Source organism: Homarus americanus, unplaced genomic scaffold (assembly GCF_018991925.1).
Source record: "Homarus americanus isolate GMGI-L3 unplaced genomic scaffold, GMGI_Hamer_2.0 scaffold43872, whole genome shotgun sequence".
Classification (NCBI taxonomy): Eukaryota; Metazoa; Arthropoda; class Malacostraca; order Decapoda; family Nephropidae; genus Homarus; species Homarus americanus.
This window is the reverse complement of record NW_024742269.1, coordinates 109471-122769: the sequence shown is the minus strand read 5'-3', so window position 1 is coordinate 122769 and position 13299 is coordinate 109471.

Genomic DNA, 13299 nt, shown 5'->3' with positions numbered 1-13299 from the left:
ATGTCGAAGAAGGCTCGCTGTCCCCGCGTCCAGAATCCTCGAGCACTGACGTCCACACGGGCTTCGTTAGATGTGTTTGAAGTCCTGTGTTGGAGGATCTCGCCATCCAGTGGAAGGAGGGTCGGTTCTACCATGACGTCCCGGCAGGTTTCCTTCAACATATTTGCTGTGAGATCCCTTACCTCGTCATGCCTCATGCATATGAAGCCCCCCTTCTTGCAAACCATGGCGTGATCGCCATCATAGGAATAGCCACACACGCATTGGGAGGGCAAACCATCTACTGGCCAACCGTACCTTAGAGCAATGGCATCTGTAAATTCTTGTTTGTTAAGGCTGAAACCATTTGCCCTTATCGGTAACGTAGTTAACCAGTTCGAGGCGCCCACCTCCTGCGCTATAGCTACTTTTTTTGTCAGATTTTCTGGAACCTGCAGCAATAGTTGCTGCAACATGTCATTTTGGCAGTGCTGCCGATCTGTTGTAATGGATCTACGGATCTTATTAACTTCGCTGGTGTCCACTTCCCCTGTTGCATTCTGGGCTATTATGTGGTCAGTGAGGGCTGCCGTGAGCTTAAGTGAATTTTGATGTTCAGAGTCAGCAATCTCCTCTGGATTAGTTAGTCCCATCCCTCCCAGTCTTGGTGGAAGTGCAAGAAGTGTTCTTTCTGCTAGGGTTAAGTCGTGGTGTTTCACTAGTTTGGGAATGAACTTGACACTGATTGCTTCTTCCAAAGGGTGGAGGAGAGGTCGGATCTCAGGGATGGTACGCATCAGGTAGTTCCAACGATGCTTGACTCCATGTGTGAATGCTGCAAAGGCCGCATGTGGCTCTGTGTTAGCAATCTCCGATAGAGCATGGATTTCGCTAACCCACTCATTCACTTTTCCCCCTACGTACTGGGTCTTGAAGTCCGTAGTGCCAATTACTGCGCCTAGATGTCTTTGGCCGTCCTTAGTTATTTTGACCTCACTTTCGCCGAAAACCTCCACAGCCCGATCATAATGATCTGGCTTCACGATGAGGAAGGATTTGCTGGCGTTTGGGTGGTACCCTATTTGTGGACCTCGCGATGTTACCAGGTCCCACCACTTTTTGATGTCCTCCACTTTTCCTGCTCCTGTGAGGTCATCAGCATATGCCACTTGTTTGACCCCAGTTGTTTCATACTTTATTTCTTGTTGGAGCACTGATAGGCCTATTGCATACATTGCCATTGCAACGGGGTCTCCCTGTGTTGTTCCCTCGGTCGACTGTAGGATGGTATCACCTCGTAGAGCCTTGTTGTTTACTACGTAGAGGTCTGAAGGATTCCTATACGAATTTTCAACATACATCGCAAAGCTAGGACACTTGATCTTGATGTTGTGCAGTGCCGCCTTGCGGTTAAGTATGTTGAATGCGTTTGAAGCATCCACCAGGAGAACGGCCTCACAATCACGCTGCTCAAATATCAATCTCATGGCGTGAATGGCCGCCTCCCCACCAGCCTGGTGGCCAGCACACACTTGTAGGTTCCCTGCTGCTGCCCTGACATCATCCTTTACCACCTCCATTATACACTTTCCGATGATCCGCCTCAGCACTTCCCCCACCCCTATAGGTCTACATCCTGGTTTCTTTTCCAGAGGAATAAGGCGGCAGGCCGTCAGAGCCTGGAGGTGATGGCAGCAAGAGGATGCAAGCTTTCTTGCAAGGGTGGCAATGGCAGTGCAGAGATCGCTTGCTACAGGGCCAAACTTGTTTGTGCTGAGGATGACTCTCCAACCGTTTGCATCCAGACCTGAAGGGCCGGCTCCGCCTCGAGTCTTCAGTGCCTTTTTCCACACCATCTCTCCTGTTATTTTCTCGAACAGGACAGCGTTTGGTGGGATATAAGCACCCTGGAGCCTGATGCCTTCATCTTCGCTTGCAGGGGGATGTTTCTCTTTCAATAGTTTTAATGTCGCTCTGTTTATTGGCATCACTCCACCGGAGGATTCATGTGTGAGAGATCTTACCGCGAGAGACACTTTTCCCACACGCATTTTGTTTCAAAATTGTCTTGCCACGTCATCGGTGTTTTGCTTTCCGTCACCCGTAGATTTTAGTCTCTCCTGCAGTGTTCTTGCTTCACATAGGAGATCATCTAGGGCCCCAGTCTGCCACATTGTCAACCTTCTCTTCATTGCTGCCACATTTTCTTTGTGCTTAGCCTTTGTGTGTGTCCTCTGACAAAATAGATGTGGTATTATTGCCAGTATTTGAAGAGCTAGGGGGGCGAGGAAGCGGTCCTGAGTGTAATCAGTCATGAAGTGAGTCATCTCCCGAATCATTTCTTTGGTGGCAGCACACTTGGGTGGTTCAAATAAGTTAGCGGGCGACCACTTGACAATTTCTGAGTAGGTTTCTTTGACCCATACGCCTGCATTTTCCATCGACATGCCATTCCACTGAGGCGGCTGTCTCTCATTCTCCTCGTGGACACCTGCTACTGAGGGAGCAGCATTTATTAGTACTACATTATCGGGTTGAGTAGACTCACTGCTATCATTTCGGATATCATCGGGTAGTTGGGTCCCGGCGATATCCACTGTGGCCACCTGTGTCGGCTCCCTGCGACGTGGGTTCCGACACTGGTCTAGCTTCCTGCAATTCACACATGGTCGGTTATTTCTCGCACAAACACAATTTGTGCAGTTTTGGTTCGGGCTAGCACAGACGCAGCAAGGAATGTTACCAGGCATAGTGACCAGCACCTTGGGCGACGGTAACGTCCGCCTCCGGACATCTGATTTAGTCCCAGGCACAAGATTATACTGGTTCTTATGAGGGAAGGGCGGAGAGGTGACAGGCTGGACTGGTGTGTCCAGGTAGTAGGGGCATACGTGCGCGCGTGGGTGTGTAGGTTACCCCCCCTAATAGCGACCATCCATACATCAGAATGATACACTATGGACAAGAGTTTGTCACACCAGGCACTAGTTTATATTTCCTTGGCACAAATAACCACTATTTATATGGTCTCACTGGTGTAATATCAGTTATGTATACTCACTAGGTTCGTCGAGACCCTACATTAAGAGTCCGTTACTATGGTGGTGGGGGGGTGGGGGCGACCGCATGGGCAGCACTCTCGGCCCCATAGGGGCGATAGTCTCGGGACCACCCCTGTCACAGTAGGCCTAACGACACTGACCTTGGCGCCGAGCCTTCTCATTATCCTACCACTGACCCAGCACAGGTCACCACTCACTTTTTTTTTATTAACGTGGCCTCCAGCCTCCCCCAATAGCCACACCTTCGCCACCATTTATTTACCTTAATATTAAATATCCTAATACATAAGAAACTATCCTATCTGTGTTAAATTAGTTGAGCCGCAGATCCATGCGGCATTCAGTGACTGTAGCCTCATAGTCGATATCTGCAGCAGTTGTCGGAGTAGGGGCAGAAGCTCTCGTTCCCCTGAGGCAGAGCAAAGCCGACCGAAGGAGAGAGAAGGACAGTCGACATCTCATCCAGGCTGTGACATAACTTCTGGGCTGCTGCTTCTGTTCGGAGATCAGCTCCGCGAGTCTGGCGTAGAAACATCTTGCACTTGGGCCCATCCCACCAGAGGTTGTGAACACTAGAGGAGTGAAGCTGCCTTGATCAACATTTTGTATTCTCTCCCCATATGCCCTTTTCTTGTCGTTCTCGTTCCTCCTATGCGCAGCATCGAGAGCTAGGTTACTACTACTACTTAATATCTTCGTTTTCCTTTCTCCGCCCTTGTCAAACCTCCGCTCACCTTCCTCTACTCCCTCCCTCATTCGCCGCCTCTCTGTTATCCTTCATTCTTTCTCACTCTTCCCTCCCCTCTCCGATCCCCCCCCCCCACCTTTCTTTCACCCCCCTCCCCAACTCTCACCCTCTCTTCGTATCTTTCTTCTTCTCTCCTCCCTCTCCACTGAATAAGCTGAAGTATGAGTGTGTTCACAGATCTTATAAGAGCCTCTCACACTCTTCTCCACACACTCCTCCCTCTCCACACTCCTTCTCCACACACACACACACCCTCTCCACACACACTCTTCTCCACACACGCCTTCCTCTCCACACACTCCTCCCTCTCCAAACACGCCTCCCTCTCCACACACTCTTCTCCACACACGCCTTCCTCTCCACACACTCCTCCCTCTCCACACACGCCTCCCTCTCCACACACTCCCCCCTCTCCACACTCCTTCTCCACACACTCTTCTCCACACACTCCTGCCTCTCCACACACGCCTCCCTCTCCACACACTCCTCCCTCTCCACACACTCCACCTTCATCCTCGCCATCGTGTTCAAGTGCCACACATACTGGAATTTTCTAACGTTGGTTCAGTATTAAAAGAACAGTGCGGGTCAATGAGGGTCTCTCGTGTAGGCGTTAAGAAGAGTCGTGGGTGGTGTGAAGAGAGGCCCCAGAGCCGGGCACATCGACACTAACACACACACTTTATACGAGGTATATAACAATGGTTGCCCCTCGTGTAACGAGGATGGCCGGCCCAAGGGCCACCTAGGCGTGAATTTGTTTAAGGGGTAGAAGCTGTCGCCAACACAACAACCACACCCGAAGTTAACGAGCTGCATGACCCAGTTTCAAGGAATAGTCCGAGAAGACCGGACAACTCGCCAACTGCACTGGCTAACCATTACCCCGGAACACGATCTTCAAATCGATTAACATCTAGGTTCCCAATTACTGCTGGGTAGACAGAGGCAAATGACGTAAAGAGACTTACCCAAAGTTTCATCCTGCCCGGGGATCAAACTCGGGTCCGCTCGCTTGCGAGGCGAGTATGCTGACCATTACACCACGGGAACCTAAACATAATACTCATGTTACCTTCAGGGAGGATCGAACTTCTGGCCTCTGGTTTACTAGACCAGAGCTCTAGCCACTGAGCTACGGAGGTTGAGAGTACTAATATAACTACTACTACTTTTATGTCACTCGGAATTGAGTATGACGATCATCCGTAGATGTTACACGAGAAGGGCGGCGGCAACAGCTTCTCGGAGCTGGCGTTTGTCTGCCTTGCTATAAACACACAAATACACATACACACATGCACACACACACACGCTCACTTGAAAAATTCTCACACACGCACCTCATAATCATAACCTGGCACCTGTGCCACTAATGTCACTATTCACACAATTTCTCTGATTCTATTCACGTTAAGATGACATTAGACTTTTCTTAGGTAATGTCGCTATTGATGTTCATCTCGCACGTTTATCCCTCCAGAAGGAAGCAACGGCGCAGTTTATCAGAGAGGTTCAGGTCATTCTCTCTTTGTCACTTCAAAACATTCTCGTCATTAAGGTTTTATTTTCGCCAAGATCTGGATTCCCAAGTTATATGCGTCAAGAATACTAACACGTGGGAGAAATTATGTCACCAAAAGAGCGTCAAAATACAACTTTTAGACTTTATCGTATAGTGAAGATGGGGGAGTGTACGGACGAGGAGGTGCTGTGTGTTATATAATATGGATTGTCTCACTGACCACAAACTGACCAAATTAAAAGAAAGGTTAAATTTGAGTGATAAATGTGAAGAAAAAAAAAAATAGTCAAACAGCTCAAATACCATGTACGTATACTTAAAACTCTACCCTTTTCTGATCTATGCTGGATACTGTTTACGTGTCACTGCTGTAAAACTGAGCTTACAGGACGAAAATATATACAGTGGGTCCAGATGAAAATGAATACATGTAAGGTAAGAAAAATGAATCCGCGTGAAAGCCAAAAATATCTTGGGTAGAGAGACGAGAGAAGGTGTTAGAGGCTGGAGTGTTGTCATCAACCTGGGGTGAAGCCTCTCATTAGCCCAGTCAGTGTAAACACATGGTGAAGTGCTCCTGACTGGCTGGGTGCATGGTTGTTGTGGTCATAAAGCGGAACACAACACTACTACAACACCAACACGTCACCTTCAACACCAACACAACACTACTACAACACCAATACATCACCTTCAACACCAACACACCTCTACTACAACACCAACACATCACCTTCAACACCACCACAACACTACTACAACACCAACACATCACCTTCAACACCAACACAACACTACTACAACACCAACACATCACCTTCAACACCAACACAACACTACTACAACACCAACACATCACCTTCAACACCAACACAACACTACTACAACACCAACACATCACCTTCAACACCAACACACCTCTACTACAACACCAACACATCACCTTCAACACCAACACACCTCTACTACAACACCAACACATCACCTTCAACACCAACACAACACTGGAGAGGAAGGCCCCTGGGGGCAATAAAAAAAAAAAAGAAGACTAACAGAACCAAACACAGATACAGAAACACATACAAAACAAAAAATCAAAATAACTGCCCTCGAGTGTTGTAATTTGGTCGAGGTTCTGTCACGACACGGACAAAGACCTTCCCCTGGGTCAAAACTGTTATATGAAGGAGACTAACAAGAAGCGCTAGTCCGTATAATATGGCCAAGTCTCTTAGATCATCGGTGCACTAATATTTCGCTTCTCTGGGCTTGAATTCACTCCTACTACCACTATTACTACTACTACCACTACTACTATTTACATATTAGTTAGCAAATAGTATACAGGTACACATTAAATATCCATCTCACACCCATTGAATAAAAAGAATTGGTCCGGGTTTGATCCTCGCTTGGGTCAGAGGTGAGAAATGTGGGTTGAGTGAAGTTAGGTCAGCAAGTTGATACACATTGACCGTGAAATTGAAAATAATCCAGTCTGTGGCTTTTTCACTGAGGTCTCACAGTAAAAGGATTTTTGGTTCCTGGGAGATCGTGTTTTTCATAACACAGCGACTGATGACCTACTTGACCTGACCTACCTGACCTAATCTGCCATACTTGACCTGATCTACCTGAACCTAATCTGATCTACCTGACCTAATCAGCCTATTTGACGTGATCTACCTGACCTAATCTGACCTACTTGACGTGATCTACCTGACCTAATCTACCTAATGTGGCAGGATTCTTGGAAACAAATTTCCTTCACTCGGTTCAGAGGTTTTGCAGCGACCCTCGACCCGCAGAGGAGGTCAATATTGAGAGTTTCTTCCGTGTGTGTGTGTGTGTGTGTGTGTAACATAAACCCTTTGATTTACCCTAGATTTCAAAATAGCGTCCAATTATATAAACTTCCCATTAAATTAAATTCGATATTTCCTTACAATAAGTAGCTTCATCAGTTTTTCACCGTTTTTTAATTCCATCTTCTATATGTCTACAATTTATTCTATCAGAAATGGATTTTGATTATTAATCCGATATTTGTAGGTTGTGTTTCTCAGCCCAGCATACGCCAGGCAAACTTACTTCACGGATAATTGTTTTCGATCGTGGGGATACATTTTCAGGTGTACCGACAATGACTAATTCCCGTTCAGCGTTGTTTTATTATCTGTGAAGTGCGTACCTTATATGGAAGACAGGTGTTTATTCTCTATACTGTGACCCAGCAATGTATGTGATCTGTCGTGTGATACGATTTGATGAACAGATCACAACTACGCACATAAGGAGATATAACCCTGATTACCGAACATGTGTGAGATACTGTTGTTATATGCCTAAAGAACAAGTTTCGTTAAAATCCCTGAATTTATTGTGTTCGAGTTATCGTCTTTACACTCCTAACGACGCACAGACTGGCTGGACGTAGCCACCACAATACGTTATCGAGCTCGCCTTAGACCTAATAGATATATACTGTGTCTATATACGAAAATTCGTTTACATTCATTATGTAAGTTGGAGATCTCATGTTTACAACTCCCAAACACAGACAGATACACCCTTTAGGGACTAACTTAAAAAAAGATTCTCTAAATCCTTCTCTCTTCACAGCGGGGACAAGAGGAGTGGAAGATACAAAAGTAAGTGCACTGATAATGACTAAAAATAAGAAAAAAAAAAAAAATGCTTATTCCACCCTAAGTATCTACACTATATGATAAAACTTAAACGGTACTCGGGAACGGTGAAAGTCCGCCATAGCTTTAAAAAGGACTGACACGCTATAAAAGATTTCCTGTGGAGAGACCCGGCAATGGTGGCATATATTTTTTACACCTCGGCGACTCCTTCAGGTGTTAAAAGACCAAAAGAAAAAAGGTCTTCTATGAGAGCTGAAGTGTTGAAATGTTCCTCAGTTTTAAGATACAGAAATATATATTTGTACCAGAGGAGCCATTGTGGTCTTTGGGACGGTCTCCTGATGGTGGGAAGCTGGGGGTGTGCTCTCTCTCTCTCTCTCTCTCTCTCTCTCTCTCTCTCTCATATTCCTATTTCTCTCTCTTCTGCTCACAGCATCCCTCACCTTTCCTTTCGCTTTCTGCCTTTTCATCTTCTCTCACCCTTCCTCATGCAGTCTCATTATCTCTACATCATACCGTTCTCCCCTCTCTCTCTTCCCCTCACACTCACTTCTTCTTACAGTCTCTCACAGTCTCATTCTCTCTCTCTCTCTCTCTCTCTCTCTCACAAGAAAAATTAAATCATGCTTCCAAAGAGGCCACAACTCCCCACCATGTTGCCCCGCCTATTTTGCTCTAAATTCTTATCACCCACGATCTATGTCTCGACCAGATCCTAAATTCGAAAAAAAGGGGGGCAAGGGGCGATGAAGGGGCGGTAAGGGGCTGAGAGTCGTAAGGTGAATTTTCCTCTACGTCGCTACCTAGAGATGTTAGAACGGACCTAGCTGGCCGTCTTCTTACACTTGAGGGGGAAACTCTTCTATCCTGTGGCTGCGGAAATCAACTATTAGTCCACGAGGATGAAATATTTACCTCCCTTACTTGCGACATTCTACTCAGGTTCGTCAGATTTAGGATATGTGATTCCTATGTCACCGTGATACAGATTTTTTTCTTCTTCAGATTTGTCTCTACATAGTTCAGTTCCTTCTCCCATTTTTGGGGTGATTAAGGTTAGTATCTATTATCTTTGTTATATTTCTATACATTCTATACGATGCTTTGGCAGTTCTGTGCATGTAAGCTTACTGTACATTTCAATGCTTTTTATTATTCATTATTCATTTCAATGTTTACTGTGTGTTAAGAGACTCTGCAATGAGATGGTACAGTATGAAATAATATTGTGCATCTTCGGTTTGTTTGAATAATTGACAATTTTAGGGAGATTCATTTTGGTTTTTAATTACACAGACAAAAGGTTAAGCTGTTGCGTATATGGAATGTTTAAAATGACATCCACATTATACTGAGCCTCCAGCACCGTCACCTAACACTATTTAGGTGGGAAAAAATATCATGTAGAAGCATTGTGTATCTCGACTCTGGTCCAGAACCCTAGCAAGGTCACATATTAATGGGTCTTTTTTTTTTAAGAGTATGAATAGTCAAATGGCCCCCAGTTTAAACAAGCCCCCATCCTATCGTATCTCAACCAATAATACCGCGTTCTAGTCTTAAGGGGACTAGTTCATATGGTCCCCAGTCCTAAGGCGCACCAGACCTAATGGATTGGGGTTAGGTTAGGTTGGGAGCCTGTTAAGACTTGGTAAATATATGGGATACAATTATTTTGGCCTCCCCATCAATAAAGGTCAAAGGCCAGTGGTCAGTAATAAAGGAAACGTTCTTAATGTTTAAGTGATCTACCTCGTCAAGATCGGACCTTTTACAATCTTTTCCTGTTATTTTTTTTCCCTTCTGACGGACAATGTGAGAGCATTTGTACCTGACTTACTGTTGTGCCCCCCCCCCTCTCTCTCTCTTTCTCTTTCTCTCTCTCTGCTTCTTTTAACTCTTTCTCTTTAGGTCTTCCTCTCTCACTCCCCATTCTTTTTTCACGTTTCTCTATTTACCCTCCCCTTCCTTGCTACGTCCGTCTTTCCCTCCCCTCCATCCCTCCCTTCCTCCCATCCATCCGTCCGCCCGTCCCTCCCTCCCCTCCGTCCGTATATCCCTCCAGTCTGTCCCTCCTTCCCTCCGTCTCTCCCTCCCTATCTTTATAAGCACCACATTACTTCACTACTGCTCATAAATCAGCTACTGTAGTCGAGGTATCGAGCCGGTGAGACGAAGTCCTGAGTTATAGGAGCGCCTTCCCAGAAACGCTATCTGTACTGTACCAGGAAGAGTTTACAGCCACTCACTACCGGATTACCCATTGGATTTACGGGTTCTAATCCCTCCTCTGCTTTCTTGACAGAACTGGATTCTATATACACACATTTCATTGATATTCCTTTGTCCACGTCTCATACACAAGACCTCATCAATTTAACGGGACTGATCCTTTTACTGTTATCAGGACATAAATGGGTCGTCAATATGTGTAGTTTCATCCAGTCTTTCGTTTTATACACACAATAAACTCTCTTCACGAGTCTGGCTGATAATTAAGGAGTATATGTTTTTACTGCTTTCATGACAATACCGAATTTTAATTATAAAAGTCTCAATGAAATGCCTCTGTCTGTCTCACACAGGACGAAGGCCACGAACTACTGTACTGTACATAGTTTTTTCTTTTAATGCTGACATGACGAAACAGATTTTTCTGTATACGAGTTTGAATTATATTTTGCTAAATTAATAAGTATATTCTGATCAAGGGACTATAATCTTTTTTCTTTTTTTTAGTTTATAGGACAGATTCTGATCCTTCAGCTGCCTGCATGATAGCACAGCATTCGATTCTCCATATATACAAGTTTTATGAATATTTTGTTTCTATACCACATCTTTACAGACATTTTCAGTTCATAAAAAAACAAAAAACGATAGACGCCATTAACTTCATGTTCTCGTCATCACACACTAAACTATCTTTAAGGAGTCTCATCAACATCACTGACTGTATAAATGAAAAAAACTCTTCGCTACCGTTGATATTTCTTCTACCGGTATTATAACTATGATAAATCCCACAATAAGAGCACTATTAATATATTCTGTATTTTAAAACGTGTGCAACAAACGATAATGAATTCCGCAGATACAAGTTACACGAACATTATTTCTATCACACATAAAACGGATTCTTAGCCTTCTATTACTGTCTTAACTGTAATAAATTCACTAAACACGAATCAATCGATAATTAATCTTTTACTTAAATTACTTTTTTATTTATTCAATGTTTACTAAATTCTATATATATGGGTTTTCATGTCTATTCTCTTATAGTCTGTTTATATCACACAGGGGGGAGGCGCCCGACACCTGCGGCTTATAGTACTCAGGAGAAAGGCATCGTACTCAAGGGTTTAAGTATAAGAAAAATGTACAAATATTATATGGAATGTAAGAATTTGTCAAATACTGTTCTTAACACACATAAATATTACCCCTACACACACACAAACACACACACACACACACACACATTACCTTCACCCCTCCAGTCTGCCTTACCTGGAAAAAACGCAGTATAAATTGGTAAGTCCTAATGGACCTATCCCACCCCTCTACCGTCCCCATTAACACACAGACAAACGACCCGAAAGTCCATTACTGATAATTACTTGACGTATACAGCTATTACAGTCCACCCTGTGACTCTCTGTACTGTAGTCTAAGTCATGCACGCGAGCGAGAAAAGCATTATAGCCTTCTATATTATAACCATTAAGCCCCTGTTTTATTATGCTCTAAGCTTCCTAGGCCTCTTTTTTATTATGCTCACTACTTCGGTCATCACCAGTTACTTTTATCATGCTCCCTATTGGTCCATTATTCCTATTCTGAGTATCATTATGCTCACTTAGGGGCTACATCCTCTAATATACCACTATACGTCACGCAGTATACATAATAAATCAATTGCACGGACAATATTCAGTGCTGGCCACCCGTAAGAAGCATACTATGATGGCCCTGTATGAAGCATAGTGAATAAAGACCAGGGTGGGCCATGTAGGAATAGGGTGGACATGTAGGAAGAGGGTGGGCCATGTGCGAAGCATAGTGATGAAGGAACAGGGTGGGCCATGTGAGAAGCATAGTGATGAAGGAACAGGGTGGGCCATGTGGGAAGCATAGTGATGAAGGAACAGGGTGGGCCATGTGCGAAGCATACTGATGAAGGAACAGGGTGGGCCATGTGCGAAGCATAGTGATGAAGGAACAGGGTGGGCCATGTGAGAAGCATAGTGATGAAGGAACAGGGTGGGCCATGTGGGAAGCATAGTGATGAAGGAACAGGGTGGGCCATGTGCGAAGCATACTGATGAAGGAACAGGGGCCATGGGCCATGGGCCATGAAGCATGCCAGGGTGGGCCATGTGGGAAGCATAGTGATGAAGGAACAGGGTGGGCCATGTGGGAAGCATAGTGATAAACAGGGTGATGTGGGCAGTGATAAAGGAACAGGGTGGGCCATGTGGGAAGCAAAGTGATAAAGGAACAGGGTGGGCCATGTGGGAAGCATAGTGATAAAGGAACAGGGTGGGCTATGTGGGAAGCATGGGCCATGAGGAAGCATAGTGATAGGAACAGGGTGGGCCATGTGGGAAGCATAGTGATGAAGGAACAGGGTGGGCCATGTGGGAAGCATAGTGATGAAAGGAACAGGGTGGGCCATGTGGGAAGCATAGTGATGAAGGAACAGGGTGGGCCATGGGCATAGTGATGAAGGAACAGGGTGGGCCATGTGGGAAGCATGCTGATGGAACAGGGTGGGCCATGTGGACATAGGGTGTGATGTGGGAAGCCATGTGCAGGGTGGGCCCATGTGGAAGCAGGGTGGGCCATGTGGGAAGCTGATGAAGGAACAGGGTGGGCCATGTGGGAAGCATAGTGATGAAGGAACAGGGTGGGCCATGTGGGAAGCATACTGATGAAGGAACAGGGTGGGCCATGTGGGAAGCATACTGATGAAGGAACAGGGTGGGCCATGTGGGAAGCATAGTGATGAAGGAACAGGGTGGGCCATGTGGGAAGCAAAATAAAAAAATCTAGAGAAACTACTTACATATTTCCACACCAACTAAGAAATGTCACAGGAAAAATCTTGACTGCCTCTCTTAGCGACTCCTGTTTCCTCGACCTGTGGGGAAAATGAAAGAACAATCTATGAAATAAACCAAAAGAATAAAAAAAAGTATATCAGTAAAGCATAAAGAAACACGTAATGTATTATTGTGAAGAATACCATGTTAGTAAAATGATTTGTTCTGTGTGTGTGTTCTTGTAACTGTGGGTATGTGAGCTCATGGTAGTGTTTATGCGTGTTTT